Genomic DNA, 24,611 nt, shown 5'->3' on the forward strand with positions numbered 1-24,611 from the left:
GAGGCTAAATTTAAAGCCACAATAAAGCAGCCAGTTGCTAAACAAAGGCAACTTCGGTAAATCTTTGTCTGCATTCTGCACTGACAAGGCACTGAGCACCCAGGCAGATGGGAGGGGACAGAAATGATGAGCAGGCTAACCCGGCCGTATGCCCAGGTCCGTGCAGGCCATGACAGCCCGTGACCTTGCAGGGCCGTGAAATCACCAATGGATGCCATGTCTCACAGACTGTCCCTACGCGGCGAAGGGGCCTCCTGAGGGGGCAGGAGATGGACTCTGAAAAGGGAGCTGTTTCTTAGGAATTTCAGAGTCTCCGCAGTCATCCGAAGAGGAAAATGTCCAGCACAAATAGAGATGGTCTAGAGAATTCAAAGAACGCAGAGAAGTAGGCCTCATTCCAGACCCTAACGCAGCTGCTGCTCTGCAGCCAGGATGTCGTTCCCTATGGACACCCCTGAGGGTGCCAGGGCTGCCGCCTTCCCAGGCTGATGAGAGATTCTCCCGAGACTCTGATGGGAACACTCTGTGTGGCTGCTGTTTAGGATCGCTGTGGCCTCCAGGCACGTCACCTCCCCTTTAATGGCAGAAAGCAATCCCAGGGCTGCTCTGCTTGCTGAAGCAACGCACTGCACACTGCACTGCAGGAGTGAGTCAGCAGCTCGCCCTATGGCAGCTCAGCTCACCCTGTGGCAGCTGGGGCCTGGGGCCTGGGGCCTGAAGCCTGGTGCCTGGGGCCTGGAGCCTGGGGCCTGGGGTCTGGGGCCTGGAGCCTGGTGCCTGGGGTCTGGGGCCTGGAGCCTGGTGCCTGGTGCCTGGAGCCTGGTGCCTGGGGTCTGGGGCCTGGAGCCTGGTGCCTGGTGCCTGGAGCCTGGTGCCTGGGGTCTGGGGCCTGGAGCCTGGTGCCTGGGGTCTGGGGCCTGGAGCCTGGAGCCTGGGGCCTGGGGTCTGGGGCCTGGGGCCTGGAGCCTGGGGTCTGGAGCCTGGGGCCTGGGACCTGGGGCCTGGTTCCTGGTGCCTGGGGCCTGGGGCCTGGGGTCTGGGGCCTGGGGCCTGGGGCCTGGTGCTTGGTAACTGGGGCCTGGGGCCTGGGGCCTGGAGCCTGGGGTCTGGGGCATGGGGCCTGGAGCCTGGAGCCTGGGGTCTGGGGCCTGGGCCTGGAGCCTGTCTGGCCTGTGCTCCCAACGCTGCAGCCTCCCACCCAGGCGCTGATGCAGCCTCCACGTCACAGCTGCTGGTGTGCACCAGAGCGCTTCACTGAGTGGCCTGGAACCCTTGGTCCCCAAAGCTTCCAAGTACAGAGTCAGAGCAGGTTCCTGCCAAACAAAACCCTCGACAGGACAGCCCGGTGACCATCTGGTGCTGGGGCACAGCACAGGCAAGGCTTGCCTCCCTCCCTCTGCAAAGCAGCCTCCCCACTGACTGCCCTGCCCCAGGCCGGGTGGCTGCCTCCTGGGAGCCCTGGGAGCTTTCCTTTCCTTGTTGGAGTGACGGGAAGCACAGGCTCTGTTTTCTCGTGGCAGGTCAGTGAGTTCCTTGAGAGCAAAGACCTGTCTGGCTCCGGCATCCCAGAGCCTCGCCCACACAGTAGGTGCTCAGTTCATGTCCGAAGGCTGAGGAACTGCCACGCCGCTTAGGGGTGTAGCATTGCACTCCGCCCCACCTGTCACCTGCCCCATCTCCTCCCCTCACCTCCATGAACACTTCCAGGGCCAGCAGCAAAGCAGGCCTGCCTCCCGTTGGCACTTGGTTTGTTTAAATTGTCCCCCACCCCCTGAAGCCAGAAGATCTGGGCTCTGAGGGGAGGCGCGTGGCCATCCCAGCCACTACGTGAAGGCCACAGGCACATGGATGTTGGCTCGGGCACTTCCGGGGGAGCTGCCTCAGTTCCCAGAGGACGAGGGTTCGGCCGTTTTCACTGGGTGTGGTCACTCTGAGCTTTAGTGATTGAAGCGGAAACCAGTGAGGGGGTCTCCTCAATCCCCAAGAACGTGTGCTTCCATTCTGCCTTGTGTGCTGGCCCCTCTCCTCTCTCTCTCTCTCTCTCTCTCTCTCTCTCTCTCTCTCACACACACACACACACACACACACACACAGGTTACATGCTATTGGACGTGGTGCTAAAAGAAGTCGGCAGGTCGTTACTACTGATGATCTAAGGGAGATGAGGACCAGAGAGAAGCAGCAGCCTCAAGCCACACCACCAGCTCGCGTCCTCGAGTTCCAGCCCAATGGCTCCTCGCTTCATTACGAGGTTAGTGTGTGCTCTGCTTTGGGTTTTGTTTGCTTGCTCACTTCTGTTTAAGACTCTTCAGAAGAAACCCAGGTCAGGGTCTTCTCTCTGAGCAGGTGCAGCTTTGCCCTGCGAAGCCCGGCTCCCCCAGCAGGGCTCTCCTCGAACCCTGTTCCCCGGGGACGGTCTCCGCCCACAGAGCCCTGTGATAAGTGTCAGGCATGCTTGCCACACCCAGAGACCCAGAGACGTGCGACTCTCGCCCTCTCGTGCTCTGAAGCCCAGATGGGCAGCCAGCGTCTGGCACCTGGAGATGCCCTGTTGCGGGTGCAGCCGTGGGCGCCAAGGTCGTAAGGCGGGGCTGAGCACATGCACGTGGTCAGTGCTGCAGCCTGCCGGGCGCGTCCGGGGAGGGGTCAGCTGTGCCTGGAGCAGTCGTGACCAGCCATTCTGCTGCGGCCCCGTGGTGCCTGCAGACTGCAGAGGTCTCACTGGGCCTGTATGCCCGGTGCTGTGAGCCAAGCTGCAGACACCCACCTGTTCCAGGGGAAGGAGCGCCACCTGCTGGCCGCGACGCTCCCTGCCCGCAGAAGCCATGTTTCCTGAAAACCGCAGTGCTGTCATTTCTCAGCAGCTCAGCGCCTGAAGGGCGGCTCCCCCGCCAGGAGCGGAAAGGGGCGCCTATCAAACTGGCGCCCATGCCCCAGGTCAGACGGGGAACCGTGACCTCTCCGGGGAAACCCTGGTGGAACCCCGCAGCCCAGTCTTTCTCCCGCCTGCTGCGGGTCCCCTCCCTGGCAAAGAAGCCTTAGGGACTCTGTCTAGCTCCGCGGAGGACCCCGTGGCCAGGGTCCTGCGTGGCCCCACTCGATGCCCACACAGACTTTGCACCCAATAGAGCGCGGACTGGAGCCAGCGGCTCAGAGCCCGTTCTCCGCTGCGGCAGCAGCGCGGCCCAGCCAGGCTCTCCCGTCTGCATTGGCTTCGCGCTGCAGCTGCCGATGTGATCTCCCCCATTGGAGCCCAAGTCCCAGGAAGGGAGGCTCCATGTCTGAGTCCTGTGTCAGGAGGGCTTCCTGCCCTTAAATATCCGGGTGAGCTCCCGCCTGCCTCTCTGTGGGGTCTCAGAAACTGAAGCCACACTCCTGGTCTGTGAAAGCTTCGGCAGTACATGCGGTAATTTACAGATATGTGCAATATGTAAATGCACCAAACCAACAGATAATGTATAGAGATATGCAATATGTAAATGCATCAAACCAGCAGATCATTTACAGATATGTGCAATATGTAAATGCACCAAACCAATAAATAATGTACAGATACTTGCAATATGTAAATGCACCAAACCAACATGGTGTACACCTTGAACTTAGACAATGTCATATGTCAATTCTACCTCCAAGAAAAGCTTAAGCTGTCACCACCTACTGGTTCCCTGGGGGTCCCGTTTCCCCAGCTGACTGGGAGGGACACAAGCTCTGGTCCTCCCTTGGTCTCTCCTTTCCTACTCACTGCTCCCCCAAATCACATCAGCCTTCACTAAGAGTTTCTTTCCAATCACTCAACACAGAGATGAGAAAACAAATATGATTTTGCAATTAATAAGGTTTCCCCGAGATGTTTCTGGATGGTCACACATTGAAATAAAGGAGGGAGACCTGGGGTGAACTTTGCTTGTGTTTGCTCTCGGCTCACCCCCAGCAAAGCCTCTTGGAAGTGTGGCTGCCAGAGACGGGAGAGCGCCAGTGCCGCATTCCCAGCCGGGAGGCTCCACAGCCCACAGAGCCGCACACAGCCTCTGCCTCACTTTCCTCGCCTGTAAAATGGGCATAATGAACGTGCTCACTGATGACAAAAGGGCGGACGAACGGAGACAGTAGGTGCTTGGGCCTCACACACAGGAAGCACCGAGCTACTCTTGACCCAACATCAAACAGCGGCCCCGAACCAGCCGTCCAACAGGGCTGCAGTGTGGGCCACGTGTGTAGTTTGACATTTTCTGGGAGCAACATTACAAAACGGTCAGAAGAAACAGGTGGAATCAGTGTTAGTAACATATCCTGTCTAACTGAGGTCCAAATACCATCATTTCAACACGGACTCAACACTAAAAATTAATGAAACACTTTACATTTTTATCATCCTCAGCTTTGAACTCTGGCCTGCGGTCCATGTTGATAGCTCACCTCGGTTCGAACTAACCAGCCTCCGGGCTCAGCAGCCACACACGGCCAGTGGCCTCTCTGTGGGAAGCCAGCCCTCTAGACTCCACCCCGTTCTCCTCACTGTCCTTCCTGGAGTCTCCTGATTGGCGGGACCCAGAGCCTGGGAGGGAGGGAGATGCTCAGGCAGCAATCCTGCCTTGGGTGGAAGTCTACGTCCTTGCCGTTCATGAAGCTTCCAGAACCCCCACTCCTTGGGCACATCTGCTGCTGCCCCATCAGCTTCCCCCGTGTCGCTACTGCCTCCAGAGAAGGTTCAATCTGAAAAGGAAAGAAGAAAGCAATGGTACACAAATGTTTGGCTCTGTCCCTGCATGTACCCTGTAATTTAACGCTAAATCCAGCTCGGTTTGGTTTCTGTGGCAACCGAGAGAACCAGCTCTCCCCAGCTCATCTGTCAGCCTTCTAAATGCAGGGCCCGCGACACACTTGTCCCCCAAACGTCTGGGCTCTGACCTTCTCAGGAGCCTGAAACCAGGCTGACTGCACAGCGCAGCGATGCAGGCTGGCAGCTTCCGTTAAAGGCTGTGCCGCACACACAGAACGCAGGAGAGGCAGGATTCCGGAGCTGTCGATCCCAGGCACCCGCAGAAATGCGGAGCCCTTGGGAGCCCCTGGGAAGCCGTGGGAGAGGGAGGCCTGAGGCAGATGTAGTCGCTGCGAAGCCAGGACGCTCAGCAGGTGCGCCTGTTCTGTAGGATGGGCCGGGGTGGTCGCGAGCCCTCACAGCCAGTCTCCTCCCTCTCAGCAAGCAGCTCGCGTGGGACCTGGGGCAGTGGGTTTACTTCTTGGCTCCAACATTGATGTTGATGCTGAGATGCTTCTTTGCTTCTGGCTCAGAGATGTGGAACCATCTAGAAAACCCTCTGCCAGCCTGGCCGCGGCCCCCTGGGACCGTGACTGCGTTCAGGATCCTCGGATAGTGTCAGCCCCTCCCCATCCGGTGCCGCGTTCCGTTGGCTCGGGATCGGACAGACGTTCCTCAGAAGCCACAAGCAGTGACGTCCAGCCCTTTACCGCCCCTGCAACTCCAAATGTGTCACATGATGTCCAGGACACTGGTCTCCCCTCTCCCCTCTCCCCGCCCCCCCCCCCCCGGCCTGTGCCCACCCTCACTCTGTCCAGAAACATCTTTTCAAAGCACACACTGACCTCCTCAAACCCCCAGTTGCCTCTCATGGTTCCTTAACGTGGCCGAGGACCCACCTGCCACTGCGGCCTGGCCTTGCACTCGGGCCCCCGCCCCCCACAACACGCACCCTCCCTCCCACCCCAGGCGGGCACAGCCCCCCAGCCAACTCCTCTTTACCCTCAGACCCAGCTTCGCGGCTTCTCCGCCCTGATTTCCCGGCCAGGTGCCACCTTGCGTTTACAAGTCCGGCTGTTCCCTTGCACACACGTGTTACCGAGCCCGGCTGTTCCCTTGCACACACGTGTCACCGAGCCCGGCTGTTCCCTTGCACACACGTGTCACCGAGCCCGGCTGTTCCCTTGCACACACGTGTCACCGAGCCCGGCTGTTCCCTTGCACACACGTGTCACTGAGTCGCCATGCGGTCTTGCACTTGTTGGCAGGACAGGGTAGCGTCTAGCTCTCCCCCTGAACTTGACGGTCTGAGGGGCAGGAGGATCTTCTGCTCGCGCCCAGCACCGGATCCTGGTGCCGTCAGAGGACGCCACAGTGCGGCTACGTGCCTGTCAGTCCCACCCACTGAGTGACAGCCCAGACTCTCAGCCTCCTGGGCTCCTCGGCCTCAGCGACCACACTGCCGGTACCTTCCTGCGGGGCTGCCCTCTGTGCTGTGGGTGTTCGGCGGCATCCCTGGCCGCTGCCACTAGGGCAGCGTCGCCAACCGGTGGTCCGCGGAAGACTGGTGGCCCGCGAGGTCCGAAAGGTTGGCGACCGCCACCCTAGATGACAATAACCTCCTGTCGCCACGTGCAGAAATGCCTCAGACAAAAGCGCCCCCTTGGAAACATGGCTCTACACTAAACTAAACTCCCAGGAGCCGGTCCAGAAACCACACTGTCATCTTCAGCTAAATGTAAACCAGACCCCCAGGAACACCTTCTCAGGGGTCCTCCAGACGGGCCCCGCGATGTCACCTCATCACACTCAGCAGTCACAGCTGAGCTGCGACTTCTCTCGCATCAAGACAGAAGTTCAGCCTCCAGGGAAGCGCGCCCGACCCCTGCCCGCAAGGTCATCTCTGGAGCTGAAGACCTTTCGAGCTCCGCCTTCGGAGTGAAGCTAAGTGCCCTTTCAGTGGACGTGGTCCCACTCCCTCCCTGCACGGCTGATCTGAGCGCTGCAGAGGCTGATGGGAAGGTCCCAGTTGCTCTCTCTGCCGTGCTGAGGAGGCTGTGTGGAAACCATCGCGAGGCCGACAGACTCTCGTGTGTGGACTGCGAAGGACCTGCTCAGTGAATCAGACGCCTTTTCAGATCTAGGAAAGGAAGAGGCACGGAGCCCGTCCTCCCTCCAGACACTGAATCTCGAGGATGCACTAGGGCAGCGGTTCTCAACCTGTGGGTCGCGACCCCTTTGGCGGTCGAACGACCCTTTCACAGGGGTCGCCTAAGACCATCCTGCATATCAGATATTTACATGACGATTCATCACAGTAGCAACATTACAGTGATGAAGTAGCAACGAAAATAATGTTATGGTTGGGTCACAACATGAGGAGCTGTATTTAAAGGGCCAGAAGGTTGAGAACCACTGCTCTAGGGCCAGGCCCCTCCCTTGGAGTCCTGATCGGTATTAACTTACAACGTGTCTGCTCCTCAGACAGGTCACGACCTTCAGACCGGAGCTGGCAGACAACGTGATTAACAGCGACAGCTCTGCAGAGGCAGGAAACTGCCGTGAACCGCGCTCCCCGCTCTCCAACCACCTCAAATGCTGCTTGGTCCTAATAGTATTACTATGCAGGAGATGTTAATTCTTCTGAAACTAGGGCAGGCAGATCAGAATCTAGAACTGAACAAGGGAGCCAGCCCACGCTGCCTCACATCAAGGATCACAGCATCATTATTAGCAACACTGGTAAGTGGAAATAGGGCTAGAAAGTAACGTCACCCAGATGAAAGGGACCTTCCCCGTTAAGACAGCGTCGCTTTCACCCGTGTTCTCAGCAGTTCTGAGGAGCTCCCACCATGAGCGGTGAGCACGTGGTTGTTTGCCTGGGGTGGCACCCACGGAGCTGCATCCACAGGACTTTAAAAAATACCTTTTCATCCTCTTCTGGTCCCTGACATGCCCTTAAAGCAGGGGTGAGGAGCCTCTTTTCTGCCCGGGGCCATTTGGATATTTATAACATCATTTACGGGCCATACAGAATTATCACCTTCAAAATTAGCCTGCTGTATTTGGTCAAACGTTTACCTAACTCACCCCTAATGCCTTGGCAGGGCCAGACCCAATGCTTTCTGGGGCCAGACGCTCCCACCCCTGCCTTACAGCATGCTGATTCCTTTGGCTTAGGCCCTGGTCTCTGGCAAAATGAACCAGAAAGCAGAGAAAAACATTTGAAGTGGGTATTGGATATTAACACTCTAGTGTGAATAAGCAGCAGATACTGCGAATGGGTTTTGATAGAAGGAGATACATCAATGAGATACTGATAATATTTATCCATATCCCATAATACTTTGGGAGGAAATATCTACACCTGGCTTAAGACATGTTGCAATCCATTCTTTCCATCTGAAAAAGAAAAATGGTTATGTAACAAAATGAAAAGTATATTTCGGCCTGGCTGGTATGGTTCAGCAGTTAGAGCATAGGCCCAAGCACCACAAGGTTGCAGGTCTGATTCTTGGTCAAGGGCATATACCTGGGTTGTGATTTGGGTTAGATCCCTGCCCTCTGTTGGGGTCATGCGGGAGGCAACCAATCGCTATGTCTCTCTCACATTGATGTTTCTCTCTCTCCCCCACCTCCGTCCCTCTCTTCTCTCTCAAAAAAGCAAGGGAAAATATCCATAGGTGAGGATTTTTAAAAAATGTTTTTAAGTATATCCCAGATCATTTTTGAAAGGAAAAAAGCCCTAGCTGGTTTTGCTCAATGGATAGAAAGCTGACCTGTGGACTGAAGGGTCCTGGGTTCGATTCCAGTCAAGGGCACATGCCGGGTTGCAGGCTAGATCCCCAGTAGAGGGCATGCAGGAGGCAGCTGATCAATGATATTCTCCCATCATTGGTGTTTCTATCTCTCCCTCTCCCTTCTCTCTGAAATCAATAAAAACCTATATATATATAAGGCTAATATGCTAAGTGTCCCTCCTACTGTCTGACCGGTCGCTATGATATGCACTGACCACCAGGAGGGCAGACGCTCAACGCAGGAGCTGCCTAGTTGCAGTGACTTGGCAGCAGTGGTTCTCGGGTGACGCACCCTGAAACCAGAGAGGAGGGAGCCCGATTCCTCATGGGCTGCATGATTCCACCTTTGGCCGTGGGCTGTGTTGTTGCTGGGGCACTGTCAGCCCGAATCTGGTTACTGCTCACTCGTGTTTGCGTTCCACACCCTGTACGAGAGCAACTTTGCAGAGTGCCCTCTCGCACTCCGGGACCCCTCAGGGGATGTCAGAGAGCCTATTTCGGCCCGATCCCCACAGGCCAGGCCGAGGGACCCCACCTGCCAGAGGGACCTTGCTCAGGATTGAGGGATTTTACTTTCTTCTTTTGCAACCCCTCATTCTCCAAGGGCTCCACCGTGGATATGAATCGCTGTTAAAATCAGAAAAATAATTTCAGAGGAAAGAGGGAAGGGTTTGAACTCAGTACAAAGTGCCAGTATCTTTTTTTTTTCTTTTTGAAATTATCTGGAATATACTTTTTATTTTGTTACATAGTTGTTCTTTCAGAAGTGCCAAAAAATGGATTGTGAAATGTTCTCATGTCAGACAAGAGAAGGAAGAAAGGAAGGGAGGGAGGAAGGAAAACTCATCCTATAGCTAACGCATCCTATTGTAACTCCGTGTGTAACTGGTCAATCAATGGGTCCGGGCTGCCTGTCCCTACTGAAGCCGATGAAGCAGAGACAGGGTGGAATCATTATGAGAGTTTATTCCAATCCTGCGGCAGCATGGAGAGCAGCAGGTCAGCCACGAAAACCTGCTCTGCCCCAACCCCCATAAGCCAGCTGCTTCTATGAGGTACAAGACAAAGATGACATGGGGAAGTCGCCAAAGGCAGTGCCAGATGGGCAGGTCACAGGGAAGCGGGCTGGGGGGCTGCAAGGCCTGCAGGTGTGCAAAAGGGCTGGGGGGCTTCAAGGGGCTGGCGGCTCTGGTTCCCGCAGCAGTTGCTCATCTTTCCATGATCACAGGCAGCTCCCAGATGGGGAGGGAGGGCTGCACTTCCAGGGGAGCTCCCAGGCCCCCAGTGGGGCTGCCAGCCAGGTGAGACTGTGCCTTCTTCAATCAGAACAGAACCGTCACGGTTAACAGAGCACGATCCATATTTCTTACAATTCTAGCTGGCTCCCCACATTCTATTTCTGCCCCTATCACTCTTCCACACCGGAAACGGGCGATGTGTTCCCACGGAACGTGACGACACGCACCAAGCTGTGGCGGCCACGGAGGGCGCGCACATGCTATTCTCGACGTTAGCATTAGCCGTCTTCATTTTTCAATCTGCAATTTCTCATCTTAATGTTTTCCTCCCAGACCAAACCGGAGCAATTACTTTAGAAGTTTTAGAATTACTGTGCTTTTCAAGTGTTTATTATTTTCATCCAATGAACTTCTCTCTCTCTCTCTCTCTCTCTCTCTCTCTCTCTCTCTCTCTCAGGCTGCAGTGGTCTCTGCCGGACTCCCAGGTGCCTGAGCTCGTGCTCAGGAGCTCACTGTCCCAGCTGGAAGGAGCCATTGGCACGTCCTTGCCCCCGCGTCACGGCCTGGGGACTGTACCTGCAGAGGGGCTCAGGGCTGTCTGTCTTTGATGAGAAGGACCCTCTGACAATAAACGCCCTCTATCACGGCCACCTCTCTCAGTGTCTGATCCTGGAGCCAGACCCCTCCAGGTTCGCTCCCCCACCCTCCACCCCCGTTGTCTGCCTGCATTGCATGGAGGCTCACCCACTCACTGTGACTCTCGGGAGCTGACCCTGGGCCCACCCGCTGCTCCATGGCACTTCCCTAGACCCTTTCCATGCAAACGCCCTGGGACTATGTTACACCTCTCCCCCCCCCCCCCCCCCGCTCTCTAAATCTGGGGCACTTGCTATTGATGCCCCCATTCGCCAATGCTCCCCAAATCTCTGCAGCCACATAAAGCAGAGATTGAGGCACTTTCTGCAGACCTACCTTTCCTGAGCCCCACACCTGACCCCTCTCCCTATCCTTCCCCCCACCCCCAACCCCGTAGACCTCTCTGGCCCCTTCGCTGCCACCGGTCTAGCTGATGACAGACCTGCCCCAGTCCACTCTCCCGCAGCCTCCACCATCTCTACGAAGACGCGGGTCTGAATCTCTCACCCCCTTGCTGAAAAGGCTTCGAGGTTTCTGAAAGATCTCGGGGAAAAGAGCTCCAAATCCTTAAAACAGTGCAGGAGCAGGAGCCCGGTTTCAAACAGACACACACCCACATACCCTTTTCTCGTTTGCCTTCACCAAAAGGCCACTTCTCCCCCCACGGCCAGAGCAGCCACTTGTGGGGAAAGAGGGGCTGTGAGGGAGGGGCGCCAAGGGGGAGGGGGTTCGCATCCAGATTCCCACTTTCAAAATGGGGTTTTGCAGCCAGCGTGCGAGGGAGGCCTTTTCTTAATTCAGAATCGAGACTGGCTGCCTGGACCACCGGGCTCCACATGGTACAGAGAAGGTCCCCCTTGCAAAGGCCATTTGGGGGACAAAACAGAAGCAGGGCAGGGCTGGGGTGACCCGAAAGAAGCGAGGACAGTCCAGGTTCCTGCAGGGCCCGAGGCCCCGTTGTCCCTGATGCCACAAGTACCGGGTCAGCAGAGGCCTCCCCGGCCTCCTAGGAGCCGTCTTGAAGAGTTGCGGGTGGTGGGAGCTGAATCTAAGCTTGTTTGCTCGAAAAGGACTGCTCATTTTCATTCACACTGAGCTTGGAAACTGCAAGTTTTGCTCCTCGGCAGATGGAGTTCCTGAGAAAGACCAAGTTAAATAACAACCCCCCCACACCCCAGAAATATTGAGGAGGAGAGGGACAGGAAGGTGGGTGATGTGGGGTGGGGAGGAGCCTCGGAGGGGAGGGGCAGGAAGAAAGGGTCATTGCTTCCGTAGGAGCTGCACTCCGAGTCCTGGAAGCCACGGTCCATCTGCCAGCCCCGTGGGCCACTTCTCGTGCCCATGTCCCCCTCACTGGACTCTCACGCCTCCTTCCCCACACGGTCCCTCTCACCTCAGGCGCTTTCCTATGCATTCTATTCCTTCTGCCCCTAATGCTGTTCCCTCTTGCCCAACACGCCTTCTCAGCCAACTAGACGCTTTGGTCCCTGCCTGCCTGGACTTCCATGGCCCCACCCGCACCAGACCAGAGTCCCTGCCTATGGCCTCGGGGCTCCCATCCCTCTGGTGAGCACACTGCTGTCAGATTGTCCCAGGATCCTGCCACCCCCACAGAGGACAAGCTCCATGCTGGGAGGACCATCTGCTTTGCTCCCGATTGCAACTCCAGTGTCCAGTACTCCATCGGCGCTCACGTCATCCTCACTGAATAGAGGAGCTGCCCAGTAAACAAATAAATTAGTGAACAATACACTCTGTTCAGAAATGCCCGGGCTGCCTGGTGGGGAAGGCGGCTCCCACGCTGCACGTGGGGCCCGGCAGGATGACAGCGTCGTCGGGGACTGTCATGGCGGAGCCTCCTCGGAGGCTGTGCCTGCACCAGGCAGATGGCTGGCGGGCACCGTCCTGGGCTCCGGGCTCAGAAGACTGTTCTGCGCAGCACGCGTTCCGGGAGCTGGGAGGACAGGCGGGGGTCCCTCTGGGGCCGCGAGCTGGACCAGAGGAGCGCGGTCTCCAAAGCAGGATGCAGGACGGAGCGTGTCTGTGCCGGTGGCTCTGCAGCCTGGCGGCCCCCAAGGTAGAATATCAGTGAGGTGCGACGGCAAGACCTCGTGGGCCTGAGCCAGCTGAGCCGGGGACCCAGGCACAGGGCCCGGGGCAGCTCCGAGGGCAGCCGCACCGGCACCCTCTGCCCAGAGGATGGTCTGTCTGCCTGACTGCCTTCTGGCTACAGGCTGTTCTGAGAGCGTGGGGCCCCCAGTCCACGGCCCACAGCACGTTCTGCACAGAGTGGAGGCCTGACATGAGCCAACAGATAAAGGTGAGTAGAGCCCTAGCGGGTTTGGCTCAGTGGATAGAGCACCGGCCCTCGGACTGAAGGGTCCTGGGGTCAATTCCAATCCAGGGCACGTACCTCAGTTGCAGGCTCGATCCCCAGCTCTGGTCAGGGTGCAAGTCAGAGGCAACCAATGGATGTGTCTCTCTCATATCGATGTTTCTCTCTGTCTGTCTCTCCCCCTCCCCTTCCACTCTCTCTAAAAATCAATGGAAAAATATCCTCGGTCGAGGATTAACAAATAAAATAAAATAAAAGTGAGTAGACACCCAGCCTTCATCACCAGTGGGGGGGGGGTGTTGTTTCCCATCAGCTGCTGCTGCCTAGATGGTGTGTGCATGTGTGTGATGTGTGCATGTGTGTGCATGTGTGTGAAGGCAGTGCATACGTATATGAATGGGGTGGGATACAGAATTGAGGCTCCAATGCGTATCCGGCATTAATGTGTAAGTCGGCATCAGCAGGAACAGAGTGCGCACAGGATGTGCAGAGAAAGACCCTCCCGCAGACACAGCCCAGGCCCTGCCTCAGCCGGCACCTGACAGGAGACAGGTTTTGTCCTGGGGTCACCCACAACCCTTCTTAAGATGAAGGTGCCTTTGGAAGAGGAGTAGTTTAAGCTTCTATTACTTCGTGTTACAGAGAGAATTGTGATGGGCAATTAAGAAGGTTCTGGAACACCAGACCCCAGGTTGTGAGTGGGGAGAGGATGAACAAGAGGGAGAGAGGCTGCCAGAGGGGAGCTTGGTCCTTTGAGCATCATTTGCGCAGCTTTGCGTGGAGGTCGGGAGCTGACCCCTCTCCACACAGGCAGTGCTGCGCCGGGTCAGCTCCCTGAGGGGAGGCGGGTCTCGGGGCTCAGGCCTCCGAGGCCGGTGCAGCCTGGCCATTTCCTGGTGTGGAGACCAGAAGCAGCCACCGATGCAGCCACAAAGCACCGGCAGGATGGGGTCTGCATACCTGCTCCAGAGGGCCCGGGACCCCGGCGGGCCCCACAGGGAGCCTGCACGGTATGGGGTCAGGTCGTGGGAGGGGCGGGAAGGTGGGTGCGGAGAGAGGAATGAAGGATGGAGACTGGGAAACAGAGAGAGGGAGGGAGAGAGAGGGGAGGGCAGGTTATGCATCTGGAAAATTACTGCAGTCTCATGGCTTCTGCAGCTTCAAAGCAGGGTGAGTCATCAGCTGGTTGCCTAGGCAACGGCTATTTTCCTCCTGCTGCTGATCAATTTCATCTGCACAAGTGTCCCACGGAACCCTGAGCTGTGAAGATAATACACCCGAGTCACAGAAAGCCTAGCCAGCCGAGGGCTGCCTTTCAAGTGTTCGGAGCCAGACCGCGTGCGCCTGACCCTCTACCTCCCAGACCCCAGACCCGCCCCACGTCCACGCTGCCAACAGCCAGGCCTTCCAACGCGGCAAGCACACCATTACGTTTCCGCTTCATCCTCACCGCCTCGGGGTGGTAGCTCCTCTTCCCCTTTCACAGCGGACGGCACGAGACCGAGGGAGGGCAACGGCAGGCCACGCTGTGCGCGCCTGTACCGCAGCCTCAGCTCCCACCCAGGTCTGGGCGCAGAGCCGCCTCCCAGGACCGCCCCTCTGCTCCCCACGCCCCTCCACCTGTCACACTGCCCTTCCGGGGACATGTCCAACCCCATTTTCTCCTTCCAGCAGCCAGATGTCAGTTGGAGCCGGAAGTGTCCTGCGCCTGGGCTGTGCTCTCTCGCTCTCCAGGGCTCTTCATGGAAACGACACCACGTGAGCCTCAGAGCCACCCTGTCTGAAACGCAGGCAGGGAGCCCAGCCCCACGTGAGAAATGAAAAGGTTAAGTGACTTGCCTGCCATCAGTGAGCTCCGCAGAGCTGGGCTGGCACGTGGGCGCTCAGATGCTGTGCCCACTCCTGCCCGGCACAGTGGCATGGGCCTGACCACACCCTGTCAGGCTCTGGACCGTCCACTCCTCAGAGCTGTGCCCAGAAGCCTCAGGCTGCCAAACACCAACTCGCCTTGTCAGCTCATTCCAGGCGGAGCCTGCCTGCCCTGGGGCCTCAGGGACCACCATCTGGAACCTGCAACCTAAGACTTCAGGGGGAATCTGGATGTCTGAGTCTGAACGTCACAGCTTAATTTTGAAAATGGTGCCAGATATTTCAACTAATTTTATCCTCACTCTTTCCTGGCCCTGACCCATCAGCCTCAGTGCCCTCCCCACACACCTCTTGTTCCTTCAAAGAGAAGTGGCCTTGCATCTCCCGCCACGAAATAAAAACGCTGTAAGTCGTAGCCTTACGGACATGCTTCTGGGAACGAGTTCACAAAAGGTCCTCGCCAGCTCTTCCTGCAAACAGTGCCAGGCGGGGTGGGAAGGAGGAATCCTAAGAACCAGAATTACGCATTTTCATCAAACTCTTATAGGATGTCGTGGCTGGCCCGCAGCCAACTAGCTATATAAAATGAAATATACTGATGATCACCAAAAATGAGGAGTCTTGCCTTAAGCCCACCTGCCTGCCTGAGCCAGGATGGCATCATTTCCTGGTGAACTGTCTGACAATCTTCCTGCCCCTGTGAAAGCCATATTTCTCTTCCTGTGTCTGAGCCCACGTGTTTTGTGCACATGTCTGCATGTCTGCGTTAGCAGCAACGGGACTGAGCGAGGACCTACACGTGCCAGGCGTTCTCCTTGTGTAAACTCATGTACACCCCAGCGGACTTGTGACAGGGGTGTGATTGCTAATATTGTCCTTTTATAGATGAAGAAGCTGTGGCTCAAAGAAGATAAGAATTTTGCCTAAGACCATACAACTAATAAAAGTAGCCCTAGCAATGGGCCTAGAATGGTAATTGGTATAGCCATACAGCCCTGGCCGCTGTGGCTCAGTGGTTGAGTGTCAATCCATGAATCAAGAGGTCATCTTTCGATTCCCAGTCAGGCACATGCCCGGGTTGGGGGCTCAGTCCCCAGTAGGGGGTGTGTAAGAAGCAGCCCATCGATGATGTTTCTATCTCATTGATGTTTATATCTCTCTATCCCTCTCCCTTCCTCTCTCTCTGGAAATCAATAAAAACATATTTTTAAAATATCCACGCATTCACCCAACACCTTTATTTCAGCATGGGACCACTTTTTTCAATGAATTCGATTGGGTGTTAACACCATGTGACCAGAGAGGGGAAACTATATTGAATCCTTGAAGACTTTCTCTTTCCCATTTACGAGATGATGAAAGACAGTGGAGGGTCTGTCTTAATTTTGTTTTAGCCAAAATTAATTCTCACCATTTAACCGCTCAAACGCACTATGCTATGAGTCAGAATTATTTACAAACCAAGTCAGAGACATTTTAGATTTTTTTAATCCATCATCCCCTCAACAACGGGGACTGGATGACAGCTATTAGTTCTTTTTTCCAGGAATCAGTCACTACGTTCATTCTAATGATTACATATGAAGCCATATTAGAATATTTGAACAATGTGCTTATCTTCAATGATTGAGTTTAAGAAAAAAATTCTGACTGAGTGAGTGAAAATTCAGTCTAATCTTAGTCAAGCTTTGCATACGAACATGTATCTGAAGAACATGAGTCCAGACCACAAAGAAACCACCGTGCTGAGGTCTCCTAAATCACTTAAATATGGCCCCCAACTTGCACAGCACCTCTGTGACACTCCAAGCATGGTTAACAGTGGTTTTATGAGGAACAAAATATCCTCAAGTTACTCCATTTTTTCAATATTAAAATTCACAAGTAAAACTGTTTACTTTCTTAAAGCTGTGTGCTTTGCATTACTCTATGATTGTGGTTAGAAAGTTAAGTATAAATCATGTTTTTGCAACCTAAGACACATTTCCCCATTCATTTTTTTTTTCAGTACATGTTCCCATTCATTTGTGTGATTAATGTATATAGGCATTTTTCTGAAGGAAATGCAAATTTTATTAACTATAAATGGCATAAGTTTGCTATCATTAAAATACTTGAGGCCCGGTGCATGAAATTCGTGCCCAGGGGGAGGAGGGTCCCTCAGCCTGGTCTGCGCCCTCTCGCAGTCCAGGACCCCTCAGGGGATGTCTGCCTGCCGACTTGTGGCTGGATGGCCTTCTGCTGCCGCACAGCCTGCTGCTTGAGCTTCAGCAGCTGCTGCACGTGCATGGGCTGGGCCACCATGGTCTGTCCTGCGATCACCATCGAGTGGGTGAGTCAAGCACAGAGGCAGGCTCACCCTGGGTTCCCTCCGCTTCCCTGAGTCACTGAGTTGTTTAAACTGACTGCCTTCTACAGAGAACGGCACCGGGATCAGGCCTAAGCTGGCAGTCAGACATCCCTCTCGCAGTCCAGGACCCCTGGGTGATGTAGCAGCGCACCAAGCAGCAGGCGTCCAAGGAGGAGCCCAAATCGGGGCCAGGCACCGCGCCGCTCATGCTCATCCCGGCCCGCTGCGCCTGCTGCTGCTGCTCGGTAGTGCTACCATGGAGTCAGAAGAGGCTCCCCCCATGGCAGCTGCACTCGCCAGCCATGAGCCCAGCTTCTGGCTGAGCGGCGCTCCCCCTGTGGGAGTGCACTGACCACCAGGGGGCAGCTCCTGCATTGAGTGTCTGCCCCCTGGTGGTCAGTGTGCATCATAGCGATCAGTCGTTCTGGTCATTCTGCCATAAGGGTAGCTTAGGCTTTTGTTATATAGATTAGGATTTTAAACAAGGTCTGGGAAAGCTCAAAGACAAGATAGCAAGTTAGGACAAAAAGAACAAAAAGCCACTGGAAGCTGGGGTCTTGGCTAAGTACTGTGTGGAAGCAAAGGCCATCTGTGGCCGACCGAAGAGAAACGGGGCTGGGGAGGTCAGCAAAGCCAGGCCTCGAAAGGCTTTACCTAGGACACATCCAGAAAAATCCACGAGGGAGTGACACGACCCATCTGCAGATGGACTTGAGGAAGATGACTGTCAGCGTGAAGGCAGGAAGGGTTATGGGAAGCCAGGTGGGAAGCATGGCAGGACTAACCCAAGGCCGCACCAGAGAGGATGGGGAGCAGCGATGAACAGGGAGAGGTTAGCGACGCGGATGCTGCAGAGACTGTGTCTGATCCGGGAAGGTGAGGAAGCGCAAGTAAGTGACGGCCACCCTTGCAGAGGACAGCTAAGGGGACACAACGCCATTTAAGGGGAAGAAACAGGAAAAGGTGCGCGTTTACCAAGAACGCAATACACTGAACTTCTGGTGCCCGCACTTCCGAGTGGAGCCACCCAGCGGGGAGCTCAGTGGGACCAGAACATGGGGGAGTCGGCTGGAAATAACCGGTACCCGGCGCTGGAGGCTGCCACTGACTCCAGAGAAGGTCACTCCCCATCAGCGTGTGGAGTGAGAAGGGAAACGCCGAGTGTGCGTGGGGCGTGAAGAGCTGCCATGAGGAGGTAAGGTCAGGAGGGACCCGGAGGTAGCTGTGCCTCGGGAGTCGAAGGGAGAGAGACTTTCAGGAGGAAATGGTCCAACGGCCAAACTATGTCAAAATACAGATTCCATTCTGCCCTTTAACGCCTTTAGGGACGCCTACCAAATCTCATACCACACTCACCTCTCTCACTCTCCCGTTCTCTCTCTCTCTCTCTCTCTCTCTCTCTCTCTCTCTCTCTCTCTCTCTTTCTCTCTCTCTCTCTCTCTGCCATGCTGCTCTCGAAGATGAGTGCTGTGTGTTTAATCCAGGTCCCTAACTTCTCTGAGCTCCCACGTCCTCATTCACCCCCCAGGATGTCCGGGCATTAAACGAGGCGATGAGCGGAAGGTGCCTGTCGCAGGACCTGGCACAGAGCCGTTCTCCAGAAACATCGGTTGTCATCATGACTATTATTTATTACTGTGATGGTGGCTGTCCCTTCCCGCAATGATATTACTTTTCACTGGGGTATCTGCATTCAAGAGGAGACAAAGAGCCTTTAAATCCAAACAGTTCAGTCCCTAGAGGTGGCATCTCCCTCCACCAGGGCCTCTCCCTCCACCAGGGGCCTCTGCCTCCGCCAGGGCCAACCCTCTCTGGCTGGTGACTAACTGAGCTTTGCTGGCTCTGCCTGGGTCCAGAGGAGCCCAAGGTCAAGCACCCCAGGGCCTCATCTGCAGGCTGTGAGGCCAGCAGAGCAGACTGCTGCAGTGAGTCAGCACAAAATGGCCTGTCAGCTCTCTGCAAGGTGCCGTGACTCAGCACCTGGTGCACCTCCTCACAGCTCTCCTTCCCACACCCTCCTCTCAATTCTGCAGCGGCTGCCTCACCAGGCTCCGGTCATCGCTCCCCAGGTAAATAAACAACTAACATTTACCAAGTGCATATTACATGCCAAGAACTGGACACTGAAGTTTTTGCATGTAATTTCTCATCGAAACCTCAAAATAACCCTATGAGACGGAAATTATTTTCCCCATTGTATAGGTCGGGAAAATGAGGGTGCTCAGAGGAATTAGCTTGTCCACCACATGACCCGCCTCCCCCACCCGTGTCCTCCCTCCTCTCCCACCCGTGTCCTCCCTCCTCCCCCACCCGTGTCCTCCCTCCTCCCCCACCCGTGTCCTCCCTCCTCCCCCACCCGTGTCCTCCCTCCTCCCCCACCCGTGTCCTCCCTCCTCCCCCACCCGTGTCCTCCCTCCTCCCCCACCCGTGTCCTCCCGCCTCCCCCACCCGTGTCCTCCCTCCTCCTCCACCCGTGTCCTCCCTCCTCCCCCACCCGTGTCCTCCTTCCTCCCCCACCCGTGTCCTCCCTCCTCCCCCACCCGTGTCCTCCCTCCTCCCCCACCCGTGTCCTCCCTCCTCCCCCACCCGTGTCCTCCTTCCTCCCCCACCCGTGTCCTCCCTCCTCCCCCACCCGTGTCCTCCCTCCTCCCCCACCCGTGTCCTCCCTCCTCCTCCACCCGTGTCCTCCCTCCTCCCCCACCCGTGTCCTCCTTCCTCCCCCACCCGTGTCCTCCCTCCTCCCCCACCCGTGTCCTCCCTCCTCCTCCACCCGTGTCCTCCCTCCTCCCCCACCCGTGTCCTCCCTCCTCCCCCACCCGTGTCCTCCCTCCTCCCTCACCCGTGTCCTCCCTCCTCCCCCACCCGTGTCCTCCCTCCTCCTCCACCCGTGTCCTCCCTCCTCCCCCACCCGTGTCCTCCCTCCTCCCCCACCCGTGTCCTCCCTCCTTCCCGCTGCCTCTCCCCAGGCCTGTAGCTGCCATTCAGAGTCTCCACCCTGAGTCCCACCCACTGCCATCCACCTACAGGAATCCTTCCTAAAACATGAGTCTGACCCTGTCACTCACTGAAATCCTTCAAAGGCCTCCATTAGGCCCCAGTAAAGTCAAGGCTCCCTAAGGTGGCATGGTAGACTTCCCTGCCCTCCCACAGGGTCCGCTCCTTGAAGTCACACCATCCATCAAAGGTTCCTGCGTTCACACCACCATCCTCCACCCGTGGGGGGTCCCTCAGCCCTGCGACGGGGGGGGGGGGGGGGGGTGGCTATCCGCCCTGGAAGACCCCACTCAAAGGTCACTTCCCCTGCGACATCGCCCACAGGTCTCTCCGCCCTTCCCTCTGGGTCTCCCAGCCCTTCCCTCTCTGCTCGATAACCTGTTCCTGCTTGTTGGGAGGCCACTGCCCTGAACAGGCTGAGAGCGCTCCCCCCTTTATGTTGCTGCTGTTAATCCTCACCAGAGGGTATATTTTCCATCATTTTGCAGAGAGAGTGGAAGGGGCAGAGGAAGGGGATGGAAGAGAGAGAGAGAGAGAGAGAGAGAGAGAGAGAGAGAGAGAGAGAGAGACATCAACTGGTTGCCTCCTGCATATGCCCCGAATGGGGGTGGCGGTGGGGGGCGGGAGGGGAGAGCGAGAAGGGAACCTGAAACCCAGGTTCGTGGCCTTGGTTGGGAATCGAACCCTTGACCCATCGGTGCACGCTCTGACCACTGAGACACCGCGGCTCCCTGGGCGTTTTCACTTTTAGTCCTAGTACCTTCCACAGGGAATTTTATTGAACTTTATTGCACAGATGGATGGATGAGTCATTTATTTATGCATTTAGTTAATCGGTTAGTTAGTTAGTTAGTTAGTCAGTCAGTTAGTTAATCATCAACTCTGGGCCAGGCACGATGCAAGGGCTCTTGAGGAGGCAGAGACGAAGAGAAGAGAGGATTCCTAAGGGGTGAGTCCAGCCGTGGTCTGAGGCTTATGTAACTAAGGGCTTTTATTGCTTTTTTCTTGACTCCCTTCCCAGAAAACAAATTGAATTGCAGAGCCTGCAGAACACCACCTAATTCCATCCTATTTCATCTGGACACGGCTGCCATCCATCTAACGGCCACGCAGCTTACAAGAAACTCCATCGCCAGGCCTGAGCCAGCTCGTGCAAACAACCAGAGGCCGCCGCCAACTCCGCGGGGACCCTAATCCATCGCGATGCTAGCTCGCCAAGTTCTACAAATTCAGTTAACTTTCCTGATTAATCATGGATTAATTACCCGCACTGCGCTGACAGCAAAGTGTTGAGACAAACGGTGGCGATTTTCCTAGAGACAAGAGCTCCTAGCCCTGGGCTGGGCCATTTCATTAGGTCCAAAATGACACCTTTGCTCTCTGCCTCTCTGAACTGACAACGCACTTCTCTGCCCCCCAGTTCTTTTCTACACAAGCAGACTGCGTCTCACCAGCGTGATGTTGGCACTGGAAGCACCTCTGGGCGAGGATGCCACGTCTCTGACCCCCTCCAACGCCACCCTCACAGGGCTCTCCTGCACACAGGGGACTCCAGAGTGAGGGACCCCAGGAGCTGGGACAGGGGAGCAGTGGGAGCAGTGGGAAGGGGGGCGGGCCATGCGCCTGGGCTGGCTGGACCAGCAGAACCTTGTCCGAGCGAGTCTGCCAGCAGGGCACTTCCTTCCCATTTGTGCAAAGGCCTAGCGGGCTCTGGGTCAGCCCTGCACCAGGCACGGCTAAGAACAATCCGAAAGAGGAGAACGCACGTTTATTTCAGTCCCTGTCATGTGCCAGATACTGTGCTAAGCTCTTTCCCTGTGTTACGTCATTTATTCCTTAAAATGCCCTGGGGCAGGTGTTGCTAGCATTTTACAGACAGAGACACTGAAACTTAGCTAATTGGTTGAGATCACACAGCCAGAAAGTGGCGGAGCCTCTGGTCAGTGGGACACAAACGCCTGGGTGTGTCTTTGGCCACCGTGAAATTGGCCACCATGAAATCCTGTCTCACCCTCATTCGCTAGTTCTGGTGACTGGCATACTCCTTAGACACTCATAACGTGAGCCTGGGGCGACAGACTATATTCATTGAAAATTTCCCCTTCTCTACTGCGCTGTCCCCTCAAGGTGTCCACCAGCCCCTCCATCCTGCAGCAGGACTTGTGGGGGTTGGACAGGACTCGTGGGGGTGGACTGGACTCATGGAGGATGGACGGGACTCGTGGGGTGGACAGGACTCTGGGGGGTGGACAGGACTCGTGGGGGTGGACGGGACTCATGGGGGTGGACTGGACTCGTGGGGGGTGGACAGGACTCGTGGGGGTGGACTGGACTCGTGGGGGTGGACAGGACTCATGGGGGGTGGACGGGACTCATGGGGGGTGGACAGGACTCATGGGGGTGGACGGGACTCATGGGGGGGTGGACGGGACTCATGGGGGGTGGACAGGACTCCTGGAGGATGGACGGGACTCATGGGGTGGACAGAACTTGTGGGGGTGGACAGGACTTGTGGGGGGTGGACAGGACTCGTGGGGGGTGGACGGGACTCATGGGGGTAGACAGGACTCCTGGAGGATGGACGGGACTCGTGGGGTGGACAGGACTTGTGGGGGTGGACAGGACTTGTGGGGGGTGGACAGGACTCGTGGGGGGTGGACGGGACTCGTGGGGGTGGACAGGACTCCTGGAGGATGGACGGGACTCGTGGGGTGGACAGGACTTGTGGGGGTGGACAGGACTTGTGGGGGGTGGACAGGACTCGTGGGGGTGGACAGGACTCCTGGAGGATGGACGGGACTCGTGGGGTGGACAGGACTTGTGGGGGGTGGACAGGACTTGTGGGGGTGGACGGGACTCATGGGGGTGGATGGGACTTGTGGGGTGGACAGGACTCGTGGGGGTGGACAGGACTCGTGGGGGTGGACAGGACTTGTGGGGGGTGGACAGGACTTGTGTGGGTGGACAGGACTTGTGGGGGGTGGACAGGACTCGTGGGGGTGGACAGGACTCGTGAGGGTGGACAGGACTCGTGGGGGTGGACAGGACTCATGGAGGATGGACGGGACTCATGGAGGATGGACGTGCCTCTACAAGACTTTCCATGTGAAACAGGTTGAAGGCAGGCGAACTGTCAGAGGGTGGTCAGCAGTTTGTTTTCTCTAGAACATACAGGTTTTGGGGTGAAAAGAAAGAGTCCTTGGCCCCCACGTGTCCCTGGATGCTTCCAACATTATCCTCTGCCTTGAGCTGTCTTCCCCCCACCCCCCAGATGCATGGGCCCTGGAGAGGACCTCCCTAGGGTCCTGGCACATTTGGGGGAGAGGGATTCATTGTTAGCGCCTCCTCATTTAGAGCAGAGCCCTGAGAGCAGCCTGGGTGCTGAGGCTGAGTTGCCAAGGCAACAGCAGCTGCTGCTGACGTCACTGAGGGAAGCCACCCCCGCAGGGAAGCCGGCCCAGCTTCCCACCAGGCCTCGCTGGCCTGTGTCAGGTTTCATTAATCCGGAGCTGAGCTTCCGGAACCCTGAGAGCTGCCCCAGCCCTCCCACCGCACCAACACGGGATGAAGGAGCTGCCTTAAGAAGGTCTCTCGCCCCCCTAGTCGCCCTCCAGCCAAACCCTGACAAACACGGGAAGGATGGGGGAGGGTGTCACCATGGTCCCCCCTTCCCCGCTTTTACCTGGGATTTGGCTGTGAGATTTGGGGAGGAGGAAGTGCGCAGGCCCAGAGCAACCAAGAGGCAGGCCAGGAGGTGCCCTTCAGGTGCCAGGAGGACCAGGACAAGCGACACTGACGTTCCAAAATCAATCTTCGGACGCAGCAGGGCGTGGCGTTCTCGCAGTGGGTCCCGCAGAGGACAAGCAGCGAGGCCCAGCAGGGGGACGCACGGAGGCCTGTAAGGAAATACCAGTGCTTCTTGCAAACGTCGTCCCTGCACAGGCACCGTCATCCACACTGACGGGAATTGTCCTGACTTAGGAAACTGGCACAACTTGTCCAATTTGGGTGTCCCTACAAATATTTAGGGAGATTTCCAACCCGCAGGGCCCCCCAAAAGGGGCTGGAAACTGATGTCCAGACAAAACCCTTTGATGTGGCCAGTCCACGCCTAGGAGCTCACTCAGGGGAACGCCCCGGAGCTGGCAGACACCTGCAAGGCACCCAGTGCTCCGACGTGCACTTCGGAGCTGTTACTCAGCCGCTGTTCACTTTCAGGCTCCTCACAAAGCCAGCACCTACCGGGCGCGAGAGCTGTGTGTTCGGGGAATGATTTAACGGGGCTCCGGTCAGATGCAGGCCCGGGCTCATTAGCAGAGTCCACAAGCAGAGTCTGCTCAGCTGTCCTCACTCCCCGCCCCGCGCACCTGCAGGGCCAGGAAGAGAAATGAAAGGAGAGCGTAGCTGGCAACTGACATTCTCAAAATGAGCCACGCTGGACTGTCAGCTTGTTGTCCCGACCTTGAACTTCCCAAGATTATATGCAGCCCTTTTGAGGGGAAGTGTGTATGGCTTTCATGAGCTTCTTAGAAAATTCAGGTTCATGACAGTCAAAAAAAGGATTAAGAAACACTGAACTAGGCCTGGCCTGTGTGGCTCAGTGGTTGAGCATCAACCTATGAACCAG

General features: G+C 56.5%; 1 long non-coding RNA gene across 1 annotated transcript; it reads right to left on the reverse strand.

Annotated features, from left to right (window-relative positions):
• Positions 1-3,453: 3,453 nt before the first annotated feature.
• Positions 3,454-24,307, reverse strand: LOC308534171. Its single transcript, XR_013997168.1, has 3 exons — positions 24,227-24,307; positions 23,667-23,880; positions 3,454-4,716 (listed from the first exon to the last, which is right to left on the reverse strand). It is a non-coding gene; the product is annotated as an uncharacterized lncRNA (long non-coding RNA).
• Positions 24,308-24,611: the final 304 nt, after the last annotated feature.

This window comes from Myotis nattereri, assembly GCF_964212035.1.
Source record: "Myotis nattereri genome assembly, chromosome: 18".
NCBI lineage: Eukaryota > Metazoa > Chordata > Mammalia > Chiroptera > Vespertilionidae > Myotis > Myotis nattereri.